This window comes from Lactuca sativa, chromosome 1 (assembly GCF_002870075.4).
Source record: "Lactuca sativa cultivar Salinas chromosome 1, Lsat_Salinas_v11, whole genome shotgun sequence".
Classification (NCBI taxonomy): domain Eukaryota; kingdom Viridiplantae; phylum Streptophyta; class Magnoliopsida; order Asterales; family Asteraceae; genus Lactuca; species Lactuca sativa.
The window spans coordinates 112,161,850-112,185,678 of NC_056623.2; the positions used below are offsets into that span (position 1 = coordinate 112,161,850).

A 23,829-nucleotide genomic window follows, 5' to 3' on the forward strand; every position below is an offset into this window, starting at 1 on the left:
TGCTCACTGTTTTTTCCTTCGAACAAAATTGACCATTTTCCTTTAATTCTAACATACAATCCATCTCCAAATCTCACCTTTCCTGTTATGTTCTTATTTAATTCTGTAAAAATAAGAGTAGTTGTCGATCATGTGGTTGCCTCCACCATTGTCTAAGTACCAAATTTTGTCTTTATCGACATTTGCTTCACCTTTTTGAGGGATATATTTGTCTTTGTTCAAGAACACTATTTCTTGAATTCTATTCATCATAAAGAACGTCCATTCTTCATGACAGGTATCTCCTTCGTGTGTTTGATTAAGGTTTGCCTCATGATTTCTGATTCGATCTAGGCATCTTGAAGCAAAGTGACCATAATTGTCACACCGGTGACATTTAATATTTGACAAATTCCTTTGTCCGTGTTGTTTTTCCTTTTGTTTTTTTTATCATAGCGAGTTTTAGTGGATTCTAAGTGACTCGATTTTAAGTGTTACCCCGACCACGTGCACCACCACATCCTCTTCCTCGGTAATTTGAACCCTGACATCTACCTATTGATGATTCGGTGTTTCTATTAGAAGATTCTTCTTTGGAATAAAGTAATTTGTTTTAAGTCCTGGTTACTTTTTCTTCTCCCTTGATTCTTTCTTCATAAGCTTTTAAGCAACCAACAATATCTTCACGGCCTATCGTTTTAAAGTCTAAAAGTTGTTCAAGGGTTGCAACTATGTCCTACCAACCGCCTAAGGAGGCTCATAAAAAACTTATTCGCAAGCTTATGTTCAATCATGACCTCTCCTAGTGTAGTGGATTTTGAATTAGTTCCAGATAATTTCACTGCAAATTCGTCTATGGTGATTGTGTCACTCATCTTCAGATTTAAAAAATCTGTGATTAGAGTTTGGAGTCTCACTTCTATTACTCGATTGGCTCCAAGGTGGCGAGTTTTAATCGTGTCCCAAATATTTTCCCCCATTCGAAGATTATCGATTTGAAGAATTAAATCAGTTGGAATCAACTGAAACAACAATCCTTTCATGATGTTGTTTTTCTTCATGTCATCTAGTTCGTGATCGATCACATCCCAGATGCTAAGAATCTCGAGTAGCACCTCCACGTGCATCATCCAAATTGTGTAGTTTTTCGATGTCATCACCGAGCATTGGAATGTTAATGACGTGTGTTCCTTAGCTGGTGGTTGGGAAGATTCTCCTCCGGACATCGCTGTTCAATTTATGATTCCTCACAAGAATAAAAAAAAAAAAAAAAAAAAAAAAAAAAAAGACTTGGTTTTTTGCTTAGAAAATTTCTAAAGTGAACTGAATTAAAGTGGTTTACTTGAGATGGTTAGTTTTCAATCTCCATAGAAAATAGATTTGGGTTACTATTGGTTTTGGATTTGAACTAGGACCCTGTATAAAGCTGAGAAAATAGACGTCTTTTGTTGGTATGGCCTAAAAAGGAACATATATATATATATATATATATATATATATATATATATATATATATATATATATATATATATATATATATATATATATATATATATATATATATATATATATATATATATATATATATATATATATATATATATATATATATATATATATATATCGGTTTTGGATCTCAAAATAGGAAAGGCCACCGACTTCTGAACAGGAAATGTGTAACAGACATCACAACAAGAGCACAAGAAACATAGGAGCTCTCCATATGAGTTGTGATTGAAATATGAAGTAGAAATAGATGGTGCACTACCCAGGTTCTCTACACAGGTATAGTTTCTAATTTCTGAATAGATCATTTGTTTATATCCCACAATTATAACAGGAGGGCTTCAAACAATTAAATATGTTGTCGTTGATTTCACTTGATGCACCGAAAATGCACCAAATAAAAGAGTAGGTTTTCTGTTAAAGTTCTCCACACCGATTCTCTCTATCACAGGAGAGCCCACCGCAACAGAGATGTAGGAACTCACAACACATAATCTCTGACAACATCAAACATGTTTACTATGATAGCAATTAAAGTCAAACATGAAAGGAAGAAAAAGAACTGGGTTACATAAACTTGCAATCTTTATTGAAGAAATATTACTCTAAAACTTCAATACACTTAACTTTAATTACAGGAGAAATCAATCATCGGTTTTCTACTAAGCAAACATATTAGTATTAAACTAGGATTCTATAAGAAAGATAATTTAAACTTTCCAATTAAAAACATTCCTTATTTCTCGTGGATTTCTGGAACTTGGACAACACTCCAAGGAAATATGATCTGGATCAGAACACGCCAATTTGTCTAGTCTCAGATATTCACCAATTTTCAGCGGAGGAAAATAAGGAGAGATGGATGTTATTTGTCAGGTTTTAAAAAGTTAAGCTTTTGATTTTTTCTAAACTTCTTCATTTCTTACTTACCAAACAAACCATAAAATACTACCAATAAAAGTCAAAATTAAATTTCTTTTCTTCCAATGATCACGATAACAAGTAGTTGTTGCCAATATCATGTCTTCGAAATTAAGAATCAGCTCAGTTGAAATACTAGACAAATTTAAGGTCCATAACCATATTTACGAAGTAAGAAAGCAGCCAAGAAAAATGTGTTCAACAAGATCTTCATGTCAGTGGAAAATATGTCATCCAGTTGATGATATACCCACTATTAACTAAATTAGAAGCAAGTGGTATACAACTTAAGAGTAATCTCAATAAAATAATTCATTTTAATGTGCAACCAATTATTCCAAGGAATTAAGGGTAGAGTAAACATATAAGATTATTTTTCGATGAAATATTGAAGCGATTTTACTAAAAAATACTCGAGTCCAAACCCATGAGTCAGGAAGGCTGGAATTTTTTTTTTTGTTGTTGTCAGCCCCTCTGCTCAGATTTTACTTCCTTTTCCTGCTCCAAGAAATGCCCGACTATTTGATCATTATATAATATACTTGTTATCTACAAAACGTTTTATGTAACAAATTGACAACCAACTATTTTGTAGGTTTTCTTTTAGTCGTTTTAGTGTTTTTAGAGTGGCGATTGAAGTTTGGGGATGGAAAGAAAAGACTTCGGGAAAGGCCTGGAAGCTAAACAAGCTAGCAACTATTAATACAAAATACCAAAATAAAAAGGCAAGAATATGCTTTGAAGCCTAATACATAAACATAACAAAGAAAAACTAAAGAAATTTACATTTACGAGTTTTTTTAGATGCAAAATCATCAAATATAAAATCAAGTTCAATATTATCCAACAAATCCTTTTGAACGCATAACATTGCATAACCATTAATTTAATATTTCTTATGACATTGACGATCTCAAATAAGTTTTTAATAATTTAATTTTGAAAAATTTCTTTCTACTGATGCTATAGTAACATGTATGGTTAATAAGATTCTATATGCAATACAAACATTTGGATAACAATTTTTACCTTTGGCAAACTCTAAAATTTCAATCGATAACACAACAATATTTGGCAAAGTATTTTGTAATACTTTAAGTTTCACAAAATTATTTAAATCACATCACATAAGTTATTATGAGTAAATTTATTTACAAAAATAGTACAACTTTTTTTTAAGTTCAATATCATCCAATGACTTTAACATTTTTGAATCATATAAAAATCCAAAAATGTTTTCAAAGTTTATTAATTGTTCAAATTTACTCTCTAATGACAAATTGTCACATCAAAAATATATATAAATTACTAGATTTTAAATGATTCTTCGGGTGATAGTAATTCATCTTCACAATTAATTTCATCAAATTGTTTTTTCTAATAGTTTGGCGTTTTTGGAGAATATAGGTTCAACATCCATATCCGATGCAATGGCCTTAACATTATCTATACTAAGGGCATAACCATCATATCTATAATTTTTAAAAAATGTCATCATATTTTTTAATAGATATATTGTGGAATAAATACATATACTTTTGGTTTGCACTTTTTTTTTACTAACTTTATTTATAACAAATAATATCATACCATATTACCATACCAACTTTCCGCTTCACTTTTAAACTTTGCATCGTCACATGAGAAAAATAATTCTATCAAGGCATCCCTTATATGAGGAGTTTGAAACCTAATTTCTTTGACACTTTTTATTCGAGTCTCCCAATGTCTATTAGATAAAGATATTACCATTAAGTTAAATAGTTTATCAAGTAATATTGACCATTTTTTGGTTGAACTTGAAAATAATACAAAAATGCATTGCAAAACTCCAAAAAAGAAATGTTTTTAGCAAAAGAATGAGCCATATTACTAACTGTGAGGTTAAGATGATGACAATAATATGGTAAAAACATTATTTTTGGATAAATTTCAAGTATCGTTTTTGAATCCCTTTGTGTTTTACTTTCATGTTAGAGTAAATTAGCCATTTTCGATCTCTTGTCCCACTGTTACTTAACTTTCTAGTATAAGAAGCATTATAAAAATGTCTAGATAGATTATATTTAGGATACACAAAATTTGATTCTTTTATTGGACATTTTTCAATCAAAATATATCTTAAGTTATTATCAAGATTATCTCAATTACTAGTATCATATATATCTGAAAGTGGAATAAACTGGCCATTGTTATCATTCATGACATTCTCATTTTCATTTTCATTTGAAATATTAACATTTTCATAAGTGACATTAAAATCTTCATTATTAATTTTTTCATCATCAATATCAACATTTTTGTTTGAAACATTTTCTTTTGAAACATTTTCATTTATAACATTAACTTGCTCATTTAAAACAAGTTCATGTGTAAGATTATCTTGTTCATTTATATGTACATCAACATAATTGATTTTTTAAACTAATACATAGATCCTTTTTGAGTTTCATTATCGTACTCAACTTTTTTTGTTTCGCTTTTCACTTCTAGGCATATATTTTCTAAGATGCATTTTCAATAGATATAAGTTATAAGAGGAAACCATCAAACATATAACAAACACCTAATAGTTTAACAAATAAATAAAAGGAGAGTTCTTTTGTACCTAATGTTGTCTTTTGCCTGTGATGCTAATGATGTGAGCATGTAAATAACCTCTATTCCTCAAAGCAATTGCCAATTGAAAAAGCCCGACAGTCACTAGTGAAAATTCTGAAGTTAAAAAAAATCGATTAAAAAGATTAACATTCAAAAACAAAAAGTAAGCAAATGAATAATAAATTATTTTATATTTTATAAAATAAAAAGTTATACATTTTATGAAAGCAAAACTTATACATTATACAAAAAAAATTATACTAAACGGAAAACGACATGTTACATGCAAATATATATATATATATATATATATATATATATATATATATATATATATATATATATATATATATATATATATATATATAACATTCCAAAACTCATGAAAAATTTGAACTTTTCAAAACAACCAATTTACTATTAAGAGTAGTTACAAAAACAGTATTTCCAAAACATTAATTATAATGAAGTCCCCCAATATCAAATTAGTTCAAAACCAAGAATGTGTACGGTTACGCCTTTGCCTCGTCACAAACATCTGATGTACCTGAAACAATAAACTAAAATTGTAAGCACAAAGCTTAATGAGTTCCCCAAAGTACCACAACATACACATAATAACAAGTATAATAGTAAACAACATGCATACAGAGCCATTAGCATGACTGGAACTCCCCACCGGCCAACAGTCTATTTAGTATGCCAACAGAGCCTTCAGTCTGACTAAAACACCCCACCACCCTCCAATCTATCTTCATGCACACAAACCTATCAGCATGACTAGTACACCTCACTAGGCATTCAGCCCATCTAGACCATTCTCCAGTCCTTTGGCTTGACTGGTACGCCCCACTAGCCTTCAGTCTACCCAGGTCTCCCTGGATATGTTGGCCTTCAGCACTAAGCAGTAACGCCTCAGCCCAACCACACATAAACCATGTTGACATATACATAACAGATAAGCATACATATAACATACAAATACAAATATTATCAGGATTGTTGACTGGCAGCACAAAGCGGTACAATCTCAACCCAACCACACTAAATCAACACATGCAACCGGTAAATGTATAGCAAGAACATATAAAAGGTAGATCTAATAGGTCACTACAGCACACCATATTACGATAAACCAGAATAACAATCCAATGGGCAGGACTTTGTGCCTTCGACCCATAATTACAGTGAGGAAAACTCACCTGAAGCAGCAAACACAAAATAAACCATTAGAGTGGCTAAGATGTATTCCCGAATCTCTGAACACCTACCATCATATTAATAATTCTTAATCAGCTATGTTTACAAATATTACTTATTACTATTTGTATCATACTTTTTATCACTATATTATCGTACCATGAATTATTAAGTTCCAAGGTTATTCATGATAAAGTGTTGTATTGAGCTGTCGTTACAATATTAACCCTACATCTGATAAATTTGAACCTTAAAAATCCATAAAATTTTAGTGAAAGCTATAACTCTTAATAAATTACTTACCTTTTAATTTATTTGACAGAGCTATGTTCATAACAATATTTTTCATCCATTAGAGAGAATGAACAACCTTTGTTTAAGTATTTTTTTTGTTCCAAGTACTAGTTAATACGGTCTTATCTTGTATTTGATTCTTGGGAAAATTGCATATATGCCCTTCTTAAACCTCAAAATATCATATTTGCCCAGCTTAATTTCTCAATATCATATTTACCCTTTATAAACCTTCAAAATATCATATTTTCCCAAATCTTTTTTATAATGTTTTTAATAATTCATAATCATTTTTTATACCTTAGAATCATTATAATAATTAAAATTTTTAACCATTATCCTTACGTCTATGATAATGGAATGTGAACTTCTAAATTATTGGAATGTCGTCCTCTTGACAAACAAAAAGATTCATCTTCAACCCTCTCCACGTAATGTATATTTAGATTGTTTAGTTTTTATTGTTGTTGATTATTATCATGTTGTAGATGAATGATATTTTAGATATTACCATTGACATTTTGATGTTTAAAAAGTACATATCTGATATTTTGATATTTAAGAAGGGCGTATATGATATTTTGATGTTTAATAAGAATATATATGATATTTTGAAATTTTAAGAATAGTAAATATGAGATTTAGAAATTTTATGAAGGGTAAATCTTAGATTTAGAAATTAAGTTGGGTAAATATGATATTTTGATGTTTAAGAAGGGCATATATGAAATTCTCCCTAGATTCTTCTTTAGTTGAAACACAATATTACTTATCCCAAAACATTGATTGAATCAATAAGATTTTAGCCCAAATAGTTAAAAGCTCAAGTACCTGAATTTACTCAGTAATCAGCCCAATAGCCACCATCTAACCCAATTGGAGTACACTATTAGGACAAAAGTGGAAGAATACCTTGTGCAGCACCAAAACTTCACGTATCAATAAGAGGATGATTCCCCTAACGTCACCGTCGATGTCAATCTCCAGCGGACCTTCCACCTTCGAAGATTCTTATTTATTTTGCCCAGACTCTCTCACCGATGGTGCCTTCATCTTTGGTGAAGTGAACCAGACCTGCCCCAAGATTAACGTCTTATCCTCTCACTTTCTCTCTATTTCTTTCCGCATCTTCTTCTTCTACTACCCAGGAATTACACACATTCATATCTGCCAAAAATCCCAGGACTATATATAGGATTCTGAACCAAATTATTCATTAAATAAATGAAAATGAGGTGTTACAATTCTCCCCCGCTTAAACCGGATTTCGTCCTCAAAATCCGACTAGGATTGAATTCTTGAAAGTTGCAATAACACAATCAATATGCTTCCACCAATCACTTCATGAGATCAACGTCTCCAAATCGAAAACTCAAGAGACCTTTCGGAACCCACTGATGCTAACAAACAATTCAATCACTTGGAAACATTAAATTTCCACAACTACCTCTTTCTCCCAACGGTGCGACCCTAAACCCACTGGGTACTAAGCCATCAGTACTATTTCCATATTGCTCAAAATACCAAACTATGCCCAAGACTCACGAGCACACATACGGATTTCAAAGACATGACTGTCGGCCGAAAAAATAGGTGAAATCCCTAATGGTTCTCAGCAAATAGTGGGAACATCCAACCTTTGGAGTAAGTAATTCATGGTTCCTCACCATTCATGCCATCGCCCAATCATGGACAAGAAGGCTCCTAACCAGCACCTGGTGGGCCTAAAGATACCAAACCTCATTCCACTACCTTACAAGAACCCAATCAACTCCTTTCTCAACGCTAACCGAGTGCATCAACTCCATAATCTTTTACCACACAAAATTCCTTTCACAGTACAAGCTGCCACCAATGCAAAATCCGGCGAAAACATGGTCGCACATGACCCAAGAATGGAATAAAAGGTCGTACTCTTGATCCAATTCAAAGACTATAACCTAAATAATAACCATTCATATACTTCGAACCAAGCGCTTCATTGATGTCACACCCTGAAACCGATGGCGGAAACGTTCCGGGGCGGAGGACGTCATGTAAGTATCACAACCAATGTACATAGTAAGCATAGTAAACACGAAACATTACATTACATATGAATAATTACATTTGTTTAAAAGTAAAGTGATACATGTATATCTATACAAAAGTTTGAATAAAAGTAAGACTTGTCTTCTAAAACGCTCCGTCTTCTCCAAAAGAGTGCGGGTACCTGTCTAATGGAGACCTGAGAATACAAGCAATTTGAAAATCAGCATAAAGCTGGTGACTTCATAAGTGTTTTGTTTTCTGAAAATGAACATGTTTCCTTTAGTTTTCTGAAAAAGTGGTTATCCAAGAAAATCCCATATTTTCTTATTAAGATTGTTTAATACGTATAACTCTAGATTAAAAACCATGGGAATACCATCCCGTATCACATTAGGTAGTTTTAATACATAAAACTATAGATTCAAAACCATGGGAATACCATCCCGTACTAGATAGTTTTAATACATAAAACTATAAAAAACCATGGGAATACCATCCCGTAATAGATCAAAGATTGATATAACAATCCGTGAATAAACTTATATTTTGATATTAATACGTATTGTGAGTCGGGTAACAATGCTAATATGACCACGAGACCTCCTTGACGTTCTTCAGGCGTCGGACGATATCTAGAATTTGTCACCCCAGGCATGCCCGCCTAACTGTAGCTAGCAGTTTAGGTGTAGGATTTTCAGTCCCGAATAGATTTATTCACAAATTCCACGCTCTCCCTCCAGGAGACTCTAGTTACACTTCCGGGGAGGATTTACTGATAACCGGAAGGGTTTAATGAAGATACATCTCACAAGCTAGTATTAAATTATTCACGGTAAACTCGGTAGTTATCAAACATCATACAGTAAAACAGTTTAATACAATGAAATTATAAGGCATGATATTCTAAATTAGACAGAGATAAACTGAATCAGACATAGCTTATCTATTAACCTTGCATGAAATCTGTGTCAGTAAAATAAGAACTGAAGATTCCAAATTATTCCCATAATAATTTGATTAGTTTGATTGTTTCCCTTACTGTAATTGAAATCCACGTGACTATATTCGATAAAACATCCCTTATGCTCCGCATAATACGTAAGGGGTAAAGATATCTAAAAGTTTGCCAGATATTTATAGAATTTCATCAATTTTAAGTTTCAAAATCTTTTATAGTTTGCTTGTATCCCCCCTCCCCCCGTGAAAACATTGAAAACACGGAAAAAGGCGTAAGGGTATGAACTCACCAATCGAGAAACGAGTCGGTTTGGATGCTAAGTGTTAGTTCGGGGCTTGATAACACGCGAGGTTCTTATGTAATATGAAATAGTACATAATTGTATCTAATTAGACTTTGAACCACTAATTAGATATGAATATACACTCCAAGACGTGAAAACACTTCAAATAAAGTGTTTGGAGTGACCCGGGTGGCATCTACGGACGTATAGGGGATAGATATGGAGTTTGCTGTTCAAGAGTAAACACCCAATGGAGTTTTCGGCCCAATGACCAACTCCCCATGATTTTACGGCCGTAAACTCATGGTGGGGGTGTTCTTGGTTGCTAAATGGCCTTATAACTCATGAGGGGTGATGCTAGGATAAAATCTAAGGCATAGAAATGGATTAAACCACCAAAGGGAGCATCAAATGGAGTTTATGGCTGTGAACTAGGAGTTTACGGCCGTAAGCTCCTATATACTCTTTCCTTTCATGATTTGGTGGCCCAAGATTAATCATATGTGATTCTAAGTCATTTTACAAGCCATAGAATGGATTTAGGGCATCATTTGACTAAGGTATAGGAGTATACGACCTAGGAACCTATCCTTGGGGGGTTTATGTCTGTAAGATCCCATAGGAGTTGTTTTAATCAAGTTTAAGGCCCCTAACTCGTTTGTGGTTGCTTCTAGACTTTATTACAAGGCTTATGAGGTGTTTAAGTGGCGTCTTAACACTTTAAAATGAGTTTACTGCCCATGAATTGGTGTTTACAGTCCAAGCACGTTCTTGGGCCGTAAAATCTCATTTACCCCCTAAATGATGAGTTCAAGGTGTTCAAAGTCCATTCCAATAAGTCCTTAAGTCGATTCCAAGCTCCAAAAGTGATTTGGGAGGGTTTTTGGGCTCCAAAACCCATCTTATATGTATTCACGGCCCATGTGTGTTCCAGGGCCGTAAGCACATGTTTATGGTCCTAAATCATAGATTGAACACGGATTTGAAAGCTGAAAAGGTTATACAATGAGTTAGGATAGTTACCTTGATGATTTGGAGCTTAAATTGGATGATTTTGGACTTAAGATTGAATTGTAGAGAGAGAGTAGTGAGAGAGAGTGCAAAAGCTTCAAAATGAAGTCATTTGAAGTTTATATATGGTTCAAGTTTGGGACACTGTGGAATTCTACCCGATACTGACATTAGACGAGGCTTTTGGTCGCACCCGATTAAGTTGTCGTAACCCGATATGGTCAAATCTAAAAATCTTTCAATTATTAAATTGGGGCGTTATCATGAGTTTCTAATGTGTTTGGACACCCATTAAGTCATAATAGAAGACTCAAAATTAATGAATTAATTTAATAACGAAATGGAAACAATTCGAAAACGACAAATTTTATTGACGGAACGGGTTACAATGACGGAACAAACTTCGGGTTGTCACATTATCCCCCAGTTAGAGGGAATTTCATCCCGAGATTCAAGATTAAGATACAAATCATTGATTTGGAAATAGATGCGGATACTTCTGTTTCATCGAGTCTTCGCGTTCCCAAATGAACTTAGGTCCCCGCTTGGCATTCCAGCAAACCTTCACTATCGGGATGCGGCTTTGCTTGATACGTTTGTTCTCTCGATCCATGATTTCGATTGGTTCCTCCACAAAGTTTAGGTTTTCGTTGATTTCGATCTCGTCAAGGGGGATCATTAGGGTTTCATCGAATAGACACTTTTTAAGATTTGAGACGTGGAAGACAGGATGGATGTTACTAAGTTCTTGAGGGAGTCGGAGTTTGTAGGCTACAGGACCGATCCTAGCGAGGATCTCGAAAGGTCCTATGTACCTCGGGTTAAGTTTTCCACACTTTCCAAAGCGTATCATTCCTTTCCAGGGCGAGACCTTTAACAAGACGCAGTCTCCAACCTGGAATTCTAATGGTTTCCATCATATATCAACGTAACTCTTCTGTCGGTCTCGTGAAGCTTTCAGTCGTTCTCGGATCTGGATGATCTTCTCGGTGGTTTCGCAGATGATTTCAGGACCAGTGAGAGCACTGTCGGGGACTCGACTCTTGGCTAGCTGTGTGTCCCCTACCTCAGCCCAGCACAGATGGGATCTGCACTTACGACCGTAGAGGGCTTCGAACGGGGCAGCCTTGATACTGGTGTGGTAGCTGTTTTTATATGAGAACTCTATCAAAGGAAAATGTGTGTCCCACGACTTTCCGAAATCGATGACACATGCTCTCAACATGTCTTCCAGGGTTTGGATAGTTCTCTCACTCTGTCTGTCTGTCTGAGGATGATAGGTTGTGCTCATGTCTAGTTTAGTTCCAAGAGCCTTTTGGAGTGACTGCGAAAATTAGGAGGTAAACCTGCTATCTCTATCGGAGATAATGGATACAGGTACACCATGCAATCTAACTATCTCTTGGATGTAGATACGCGCGAGTCTTTCCATCTTGAATGACTTCTTAATAGGAAGGAAGTGAGCGGACTTTGTCAAACGATCGACAATTACCCAAATGGTATCGTACCCACTCGGACATTTGCGTAACTTGGTGATGAAGTCCATGGTAATCATCTCCCATTTCCACTCAGGTATCTCGGGCTGCTGGAGTAGACCCGAGGGCTTCTGATACTCGACTTTTACCTTGGCATAAGTCAGACACTTGCTCACGAAGCTTGCGATTTCGGCTTTCATGTTCAGCCACCAGTATTGTTTCTTGAGATCCAGGTACATCTTGTCCGAACCTGGGTGAACAGAGTATTTGGTCTTATGAGCTTCGGTCATGACGACGTCTCTGAAACCTCCGAACTTTGGGGTCCAGATTCTATCCATGAAATAGTAGACTCCGTCACCTCTTATCTCAAGTTTCTTCTCCATTCCTCTCAGTGTTTCGTTCAATAGGCTTTCTGGCTTTAGGGCTTCCAATTGGGCTTCTCAGATCTGTGCAGATAAGTGAGAATGGATGGTCATCGTCAATGTCTTCGACTTGCGATTTGAACTCTCCTTTCGGCTCAGGGCATCTGCTACCACATTGGCCTTACCGGGATGGTAGCGGATTTCGCACTCATAATCACTGAGTAGTTCTACCCATCGCCGCTGCCTCATGTTTAAGTCTTTCTGATTGAAGATGTATTGCAGGATTTTATGGTCAGTGAAGATTGTACACTTAGTTCCATAGAGATAATGTCTCCAAATATTCAATGCGAAGACCTCTGCTCCTAACTCCAAGTCATGAGTCGTATAGTTGACTTCGTGTGCCTTTAGTTGTCTCGAGGCATAAGCAATAACTTTTCCTCTCTTTATAAGCACACATCCTAATCCCTAATTGGATGCATCGCAATAAACAACAAAGTCTTCTGTCCCTTCGGGCAGGGACAGGATAGGTGCGTTGCACAAGGCTTGATTTAACGTTTGGAACGTAGTTTCTTGCTTTCCACTCCAACAAAAGGGTACACCTTTCTGTGTTAGAGTGGTTAGGGGTTTGGCGATTCTGGAAAAATTCTGGATAAACCTGCGATAGTAGCCAGCGAGACCCAAGAATTGACGGATTTCTGTGGGTGTCTTCATTGCTGACCAATTCTCTATCACCTTGATCTTGGACGGGTCCACATGTATACCCTCCTCGCTTACCACGTGACCAAGGAAAGCTACCTTCCGAATCCAGAACTCGCACTTAGAGAACTTCGTATACAACTTCTCTGTTCTGAGTGTTTCCAACATTAACCTCAAGTGTTGTTTGTGATCTTCTTCGCTTCGGGAATAGACAAGTATGTCGTCAATGAACACAATGACGAACTTGTCAAGAAAAGGACGACACACCCGGTTCATCAGGTCCATGAACACAGCCGGTGCGTTGGTTAGACCGAAGAGCATCACTATGAACTCGTAGTGACCATATCGAGTCCTGAATGCTGTCTTGGAAACATCATTCTCGTGGACTCGAAGCTGATGGTACCTTGATCTGAGGTCTATCTTCGAGAAGTAACTGGCTCCCTGAAGTTGATTGAAGAGGTCGTCTATTCGAGGAACAGGATAGCGGTTTTTGACGGTCAATTTATTCAGCTCACGGTAGTCGATACACATCCGGAAGGATCCATCTTTCTTCTTTACAAACAATACCGGAGCTCCCCAGGGTGAGGAACTCGATGTGATGAACCCTTTGTCGAGTAGCTCATGACTGGATAACTCCTGCATTTCTGCTGGAGCTAAGCGATACGGAGATTTGGCTACAGGATTGGCTCTAGGAATTAAGTCGATGCGAAACTCGACTTGACGTTCGGGAGGAATTCCCAGAAGCTCTTTGGGAAATACATCGGGAAAGTTGTAGACTTCGGGGATGCTTTCGAGGTTTTTAACTTCCTAGTTCTCGTTAATTACATGGGCTAGGAATGCGTGACACTCCTTTCGCAGAAGCTTTTGAGCTTTGATGCAAGATATGATACGAAGATTGGAACTAAGTTTATTACCATAGATCATGAGAGTCTGGCTAGAGGGGAGGTTGAGACAAATGGCTTTTTCATAACATAGGATATCAGCATGATTGGGACTCAACCAATCCATGCCAATAATAACATCAAAGCTCTTAATGGAAACTGGCATTAGATCGATGGGGAAGGAATGATCGTTTAGGGTAAGGGTACAGCCCATGAATATGTCGCTAGTGCTTTCTTTCTCGCTGTTAGCCATCTCGAAGATAAATGTTTCGGTTAATGGTTAGGGATTACTTTTAAGAAGACGTTTTAATGAATGGCTAACAAAACTACATTCAGCACCAGAATCGAAAAGGATACTAGCATAAGAGTTGTCGAGGAGGAACGTAATCGAGACAATGGTGGGATCAGCGACTGCCTTTTCTCGTCCCATAGCAAGGACGCTCCCAGTGTTACCCACTGTAGCTGCTTTGGGGCAGTTTCTCTTGAAATGCCCTACATCCCCACATTCGTAGCAGGCCTGACTAACACCCACTCCGGAAGATTGCTCTGTTGATTGGGTTGCTTTCCTGTAGTTTCGAGCAAGGTGGCCCTTCTTGCCACAGCTGTTGCTGAGTTTTTCACGACAGGGCCCGGGAGTACGATGATGATAGCTACACTTACTGCACCATGGAAGAGTACCAGTATATCCATTGGTAGGAGTCTAAGTTGTGGATCCGACGGCAGAAACAGCAACAGGGGCAGTAGCAGCGTGGACTGCTACCGTTTGCTGTTTCTTAGAGAATCCTTTTGAACTTTGGGCCTTCCGTTTGTTCCAGAATTTCTTTTTACTACCACCACTACTTTTAACCGGCTCAGGAGTGGTGGTCTTCTCATCGAGATTGTCTTCGTGATCAATCAGGGTTTGCGCCAGACATTTAGCGCTGTCAAACGTGTCTGGCTTTGCAGCCAAAACGTTCCCTTTGGTTGGCTGGGTCAGCCCCCAAATAAACATCTCAATCTTTTTACTTTCCCGGGTAACCATTCCTGGACAGAGAAGCGCTAGGTCTTCGAATCTTGAGGTGTAAGCGGTGATGTCGGAACCCTTCATCTTTAGATTCCAAAGTTCATGCTCTAATTTCTGCAACTTGCCCTGCGGGCAGTATTCGGCAAGCAGAAAATCCTTCATGGCTTCCCAACCCATAGCATTGGCTACAGGTAGGGTTAGGGATTTGACTCGGCCGTTCCACCAAGTCAAACTTCACCTTATCTGATTCAGAGCATGCACAGATCTCAAAAATAGATTGGATTTTCTCGAACCATCGGGTTAAGGAAATGACACCTCCAGTGCCATCGAAGATGTGGGCTTCGCGTTCATGAAGTCCTTATAAGAACACTCCTTCTGGTGTCCCTGACTACCTTTTTGATTTTGAGGTTGGGTACCACATCCTGGACCACCGGAGACACCGGGGTTCATTTGAGACATGGCAGCTGCCACTATGGCAGTAACAGCTGCCTGGAACATCACAGGATCAAATTGAGGAGGAGGTGGTGGCGGAGGAGGATTGTTGTTATTCTTCGAGTTGGGTCTCTTTCTTGGAGGCAACTTGATCTATAATAGCCAGGAAAGAGAGGATCATAAGTCCTCTTAATTGAATCAAGAGATATGGAACAAGAAATATCTCTTTATGACAGATATAAAGTTCTAGTAAGCGATAAAACAAGAAAGAGTTATCAAAGCAGATAAATTATCGCTAAGGAAGGAAGGAGTAGCAACACTCGGAATAATTTCTACAAAGTACTCGGTTCTGACTAAGATACTCCCATAGCACCTTACGTTTCGCTGAATCGATGAATCATTATTTGGATCTTAGGTAAGTTTTAGGCATGCTGCACACCACAGTCACTCCCAAGCAAATGTTGGCCATGTCACGAATGAATATAGTTGATCAGGCTAAATTGACCCTAGAAACGACTACATAACTGCCCAGGTTTAACCACAGCACATAACACCCATTTACTTATGTTTTGTTCAACTCGTAGTTACGGATTCTGGCGGTTAGGTATACTTGTATACTTTTGAAAATACTTATATTTTAACGTATACTTTTAGTTCAGAGTACTTAGGCCCCTTAATGTTTATAGACGTATACCATGTAAGGTTTGTTATACTAGTTCACTATAAACAGGGTCTCTGATACCAATCTGTCACACCCCGAAACCGATGGTCGAAACGTTCCGGGGTTGAGGACGTCATGTAAATATCACAACCAATGTACATAGTAAGCATAGTAAACACGTAACATTACATTACATATGAATAATTACATTTGTTTAAAAGTAAAGTGATACATGTTTATCTATACAAAAGTTTGAATAAAAGTAAGACGTGTCTTCTAAAACGCTCCGTCTTCTCCAAAAGATTGCGGGTACCTGTCTAATGCGAACCTGAGAATACAAGCAGTTTGAAAATCAGCATAAAGCTGATGAGTTCATAAGTTTTTTGTTTTCTGAAAATGAACATGTTTCCTTTAGTTTTCTGAAAAAGTTGTTATCCAAGAAAATCCCATATTTTCTTATTAAGACTGTTTAATACATATAACTCTAGATTGAAAACCATGGGAATACCATCCCGTATCACAGTACGTAGTTTTAATACATAAAACTATAGATTGAAAACCATGGGAATACCATCCTGTACTAGATAGTTTTAATACATAAAACTATAAAAAACCATGGGAATACCATCCCGTAATAGATCAAAGATAGATATAACAATCCGTGAATAAACTTATATTTTGATATTAATACGTATTGTGAGTCGGGTAACAATGCTAATATGACCACGAGACCTCCTTGACGTTCTTCAGGCGTCAGACGATATCTAGAATTTGTCACCCCAGGCGTGCCCGCCTAACTGTAGCTAGCAGTTTAGGTGTAGGATTTTCAGTCCCGAATAGATTTATTCACAAATTCCACGCTCTCCCTCCAGGAGACTCTGGTTACACTTCCGGGGAGGATTTACTGATAACCCAAAGGGTTTAATGAAGATACATCTCACAAGCTAGTATTAAATTATTCACGGTAAACTCGGTAGTTATTGAATATCATACAGTAAAACAGTTTAATACAACGAAATTATCTGCCATGATATTCTAAATTAGACAGAGATAAACTGAATCAGACATAGTTTATCTATTAACCTTGCATGAAATCTGTGTCCGTAAAACAAGAACTAAAGATCCCAAATTATTCCCATAATAATTTGATTAGTTTGATTGTTTCCCTTACTATAATTGAAATCCACGTGACTATATTCGATAAAGCATCCCTTATGCTCCGCATAATACATAAGGGGTAAAGATATCTAAAAGTTTGCCATATATTTATAGAATTTCATCAGTTTTAAGTTTCAAAATCTTTTATAGTTTGCTTGTATTCCCCCCATGAAAACATTGAAAACACAGAAAAAGGCGTAAGGGTATGAACTCAACAGTCGAGAAACGAGTCGGTTTGGATGTTAAGTGTCAGTTCAGGGCTTCATAACGCGCGAGGTTCTTATGTAATATGAAATAGTACATGATTGTATCTAATTAGACTTTGAACCACTAATTAGATATGAATATACACTCCAAGACGTGGAAACACTTCAAATCAAGTGTTTGGAGTGACCCGGGTGGCATCTACGGACGTATAGGGGATAGATATGGAGTTTGTTGTTCAAGAGTAAACACCCAATGGAGTTTTCGGCCTAATGACCAACTCTCCATGAGTTTACGGCCGTAAACTCATGGTGGGGGTGTTCTTGGTTGCTAAATGGCCTTATAACTCATGAGGGGTGATGCTAGGATCAAATCTAAGGCATAGAAATGGATTAAACCACCAAAGGGAGCATCAAATGGAGTTTACGGCTGTGAACTAGGAGTTTACGGCCGTAAGCTCCTATATACTCTATCCTTTCATGATTTGGTGGCCCTAGATTGATCATATGTGATTCTAAGTCATTTTACAAGCCATAGAATGGATTTAGGGCATCATTTGACTAAGGTATAGGAGTTTATGGTCCAGGAACCTATCCTTGGGGGGTTTACAGCCGTAAGCTCCTATAGGAGTGGTTTTAATCAAGTTTAAGGCCCCTAACTCATTTGTGGCTGCTTCTAGACTTTATTCCAAGGCTTATGAGGTGTTTAAGTGGCATCTTAACACTTTAAAATGAGTTTACTGCCCATGAATTGGTGTTCACAGTCCAAGCATGTTCTTGGGCCGTAAACTCTCATTTACCCCCTAAATGATGAGTTCAAGGTGTTCAAAGTCCATTCCAATAATTCCTTAAGTCGATTCCAAGCACCAAAAGTGATTTGGGAGGGTTTTTGGGCTCCAAAACCCATCTTATATGTGTTCACGGCCCATGAATGTTCTAGGGCCGTAAACACATGTTTATGGTCCTAAATCATAGATTAAACATGGATTTGAAAGCTGAAAAGGTTATACAATGAGTTAGGATAGTTACCTTGATGATTTGGAGCTTAAATTGGATGATTTTGGACTTAATATTGAATTGTAGATAGAGAGTAGTGAGAGAGAGTGCAAAAGCTTCAAAATGAAGTCATTTGAACTTTATATATGGTTCAAGTTTGGGACATGGTGGAATTCTACCCGATACTGACGTTAGACGAGGCTTATGGTGGAATCTAAAAATCTTTCAATTATTAAATTGGGGCGTTATCATGAGTTTCTAATGTGTTTGGACACCCATTAAGTCATAATAGAAGACTCAAAATTAGAGACTTAATTTAATAACGAAACGGAAATAATTCGAAAACGACAAATTTTATTGACGGAACGGGTTACAATGATGGAACAAACTTCGGGTTGTCACAATTGATATCTTGACCAGCCCATATACATCTCTCTCGGCAATATATAACAAATTTACCCCAATGCATACCCTTAGGGAATCCATAACCTCAGCCAAATAGTGCAGAATACTACATTTGTAACGAACAACTAATCTTAATCATTAACAGATGACATCCACATGATCGATCAAAGTAAGATCCCATACTTGATTGATGCTAATCAGATTCCACCAATATGCAACCAACTCGAGAAGGCTTTTAAAGTGGTTCTGAATGAGACAAACCTCAAGCCTTCTAAGAACTAAAATTCCACACAATCATTGAGGGTAAGCATACCTAGAGACCAAAAGGAACATAAAACATACTAAATTGATGATAAGTTAACATATCCATAGAACTTCAACCACCACACTAAAAACCTTCATGGAACCTTTGCTGAAAGCCAAACAATGCGACCAATAATTGTGAACACATGATATTAAATCACCAAAACCCTTGTGGGGCTAAACGCACCAAATTCTGAAACTGATTCCTTGATCCATCTCTGCCCAATCTAGACTACAAATATAAATTCTTACACCCAACTGAAAATTACCTCCTCCATTTATACTTGACCTGAGTGATCCCAATGGCTCCTTATACATCCATTGGCATCCCGAAAGGAACAAATAGCTACAACGAGCTCCTTGACAAACCACATTCTCCTAAGAGACATCCCATGAACCTCCTGACACATACATCTAATCGCCAATTACTATATTCCTTTGCCTTAACCAAATCCTGTACCGAGATCCCAAAACTTGCACCACAAATTCCTATGATTCACCCTGTCCAATACCACAAACTCAAATAGATCGATGATCCTCCAAGTAGAACACCTAGTTCTCCCCCACTTAGTGTTCAAACTACCACCCACTAATTTTCAGCTAACCCATAACTCAACCAGCTCAACCAAGTACAACCATCCCTGACCCTGGAAAGAATGACACATGCATGATGTGTTCGATTAGTGTATGTACTTGACCCGATGGTGTATGGTCCTTTGGGGTTGCCTTCACCAAAGCAACTTGATAGGATGAATTATGGAGAGAAAGGATTAAATATGATTTATTAATATATAATGAGAATAATATATTAAAGGAGAAATCATATTGTTTAATTAATATTAGTCAAGAATTAATTAGTAATTAGTTTTTGTGACTAAAAGAGATTAATTAAACTTAAGAGACTGAAATTGTAATTATAAGATAATTGCAATTTGGGCCATGGATTGTCTTGAATCAAGGGGTGGATGAATTCTAATGGGAAACCCATAAGGAAATCGTCCAAGGGCTTGATTAAAGGAGTCCATGGGTTGCTTAGGGCTTAAGCAACCAAATTAGGGTTTCCTTGTTAGATAACCCTAATAGCCTCACTATATATAGAACCCTTAAGGCTCAAAAACGTGTGGGAACTTCTTTTCTAGGGTTAGAACACGTTTTGGGCAGCCTCCATCCTCTCTCCTCTTCATCCTCTTGCTTATGGTGTTTGTGAACCATTAGAGGAGTGACACTTGTGACTCTAAGCCTTCCAAAGTCAATACAAGGAGATTTGGGATTGTTATTGCTACATAACAATCAAGGTAATATCTTAAACCTAATTATATGTTAATATCAATTTCCATATGATAGAATTAGGGTTTATAGTCTTGGATTCATAGCATGTACAATGGAGAAACCTAGATCCAAGCATTAGGGTTTGTATGAGCACATAGGATGTCTTATGACCAAAACCCATCAGTGGTATCAGAGACTTGATTGGTTTCTATTGTATTGATGCTTGATGTAACTAAAAAATGTGTTTTGGACTCATTGTTCGACCTGACTCGGCGAGTCACCCCTACTTGGCGTTCCAGAGGGTGACTCGGCGAGTCGGTGCGTCAGACAGAGGTATATCCGAGATTTCTTGTTGTTTTTGCTTATAGATAGTTACCTTATCATGTTAGATAAATATTAATCCGATTATATGATATATTTGACTATAATTTTGATCTAATTGAAGATATTTATCAACTAATAAGATAATTGTTTCCTTATGTGATAATTGATTAATTATTTTGAGTAAATTGATAAATTGTTTTGCAAGAAATCATTAAATAAATCAAATATGGATAATTATGTGATTAAATGTTAATTTGAATTATTTGTTATTTGATCCTTGTTGTTATGAAAAGTTTCATATTTTGCCCTTTAGGTTTTATAGTTTAAATTTGAACCCAAAAATTTTGTTGTTTTGAAATTTAAATAGTTGAAACCCTAATGTTTTCAAAAAATGTTTCAAAACTTGCCCTCAAGTTTTGGAATTTAAATTTTGATTAAATGGTTTAATTTTGATGTATATTTAAATTCTAAACCCTAAGGTGTTGAAATGTTTCAAAACTTGCCCTCAAGTTTTGGAATTTAAAAGTTGATTAAAAGTTTAATTAGGAATGTTAAATTCTAAAACTCTAGTTTAGTTTTGAAAAAGTTCAAATCACACCCTTATGGTTTTGTTAATAAATTAAGGTGTATAATTAAAAGAAGTTTAATAAATCCATAAAAGTTTAGGTTCACAATTTAATTGAATTAAAAGTATAATTGTTAAATTAGACCACCTAGTATTTTGAAAGTATAAAATACATCCTATACTATATATAACATTAAAAGTCTAATATTATATATATGTATGAGTAAAAGTCAGTCTTACCGTTAGTAGGCCTCATTCACGAAGCTAGTCTATAACGGGTGTTTAAGGAAATTGCCTATAAAATGGCGATTGAATGGGTATCCACTCTTACCCACCGCACTCTTGACTAGTGGAGGGTCGTTAGCCGAACGGGTAGGATAGGACGAAACCTTCCATTATAAGTATAATAAAGTATAAAAGTAACTAAATGTTTTCATAAAATTCCCAATCTTATTTACTTAGGGAAAAGTGAATTCAAGCAATTCCATGAAATTACACTTTGTGCCCTTGCGAAGACGTTAGTGGAGCGTGTGTGGTTTACCGGCACACTAATTGGTTCTAAGCAAAGATAGCAAAGGGTGACTCAATGTTTTGTCATAGTTCGGTGGAGCGTGTGTGGTTTATCGGTACATCGAATAGGTGACTGTAACATGTGAGGGCACCATGTAAGTTTGCATGGTTATTCACACCCGCTTTGTGATCATCGGCATCCCAGTCACAAACAAGAGGGGCATATCGAGATTTAAACATGCCATTGAAATTTCAATGAATCTCAAAGGATCTAGTAGTTTTCATAGATTTAAATCTTAAATTTCTTTTTCGTTTTTCGTGGTGGAAATTAGTGAATCGTCATTCACTTACCTTCAAATATTCTTCAATTAGGGTTACGACATCCCTCTCCCGAGTTGTAGAATATTGTGTTGGGTCCTAGCCTTAGTATTTCATTTGCGTGATTTACTAAGGACTCAATCTATCAACTAACTTGAATTTGTTTTTCTCCCGTTTTCTAGATGTCAAAGTTCGACAATTATGGTCTTCCCAAATCCCGTGGAACAAGCATTCCACATGAAGATGGTATTCCACGATTCAATCGAGGAACGAGAAATCATACTTCACTTCCTCCTCCTCCTCCTATTGTTCTCCCCAACCTACAAGATCGAAGAATTGAAAGGTTCAATATCACTAAAGCCCTATTGGAAATGAAATATGAAGATGGTAAACCCGTGTGTGCCCACGTTCTAGGAATGAAATCACACATTGATAGGTTGATAATGTTGGGTGTGTCATTCCCAGATGAGTTGGCTGTAAATTGGGTTTTGCAGTCACTTCCCGAATCATATAATGAGTTCAAAAGAAAGTATTATATGATGGATCATGACGACAACCTCATTGATCTAACTTACATGCTCATTGCTGCTGAATCAGAAATGATTTGGTGAAGCAATGGAGCGTATTTGTTGGGAAAGTCAACCAACCATGCTTCTGAGGACGATCTAGGAGAACCGACCTGCGTTTGCTGCCAAAAGAAAGGGCGTTGGATACAAGTCTGCCCAAAGAGCCTGAAGAGTCCAGAAGATGGGAGAGTCAAAAAGTATGGCTATGCTTCAGGTAAAATCCACTATCTAACTTCATTAAGTTCCTATTCATTAATTCTTAATACATAATGTAATAAGATTGCATTTGAATGTTTTACAGGATCGGTGAAAAGAAGGGAAGCTTGGTGAAAGAACAAGATGAATCTAATCACAAGGAATGGATCTTGATCGCATGGACTTGAAGATTAGATTTTGAGCTTAGATAGTTATGATAGAGTTGTTAGAATTTTTCTTTTGAAATACATAGTTTTCGATGGATTTTGCAAGGACAAATGTTTTCCGCTGCTTTTATAAATAAAATAAATTTTCGTTTGACTTATTTATTTATTTATTTCCTTGCAATGAAATCGTTATGAAAATTGGTGTTTGCATATTTCTACAACAAATGGATATGATTCTTATTTATGGTGTTTATGGAAAAGTCGAGAATTTACCAAATAGGGAGAGTTTCTCATCGCCCAAGTTTCAATTGGACAGAAACTTGGAATCATGCAATGTGGATGCACGATGAATGAGAAATTTTGTTTTTGGAAATTAGATTGATTCATTAACAAAGTGTCAAGTGAAGGACTAGGAGATCGAGTACACAAAGTTGTGTGTTGATCAAAGTCCACCATAAGAGTAACAAGATATTCGTCATGATTTACTAAAAGTTTAGTAAATATGATTATACTTATAAGATTAAGTGTAATTTTGAATTGATTGAAAAAGTTTAAA

General features: G+C 36.3%; 1 long non-coding RNA gene across 1 annotated transcript; it reads left to right on the forward strand.

Annotated features, from left to right (window-relative positions):
* The first annotated feature begins 1,619 nt into the window (after positions 1 to 1,619).
* On the forward strand, positions 1,620 to 23,433 carry LOC128126008 (uncharacterized). The gene is made up of 3 exons (XR_008223602.1): positions 1,620 to 1,764; positions 22,528 to 23,125; positions 23,213 to 23,433. It is a non-coding gene; the product is annotated as an uncharacterized LOC128126008 (long non-coding RNA).
* Positions 23,434 to 23,829: the final 396 nt, after the last annotated feature.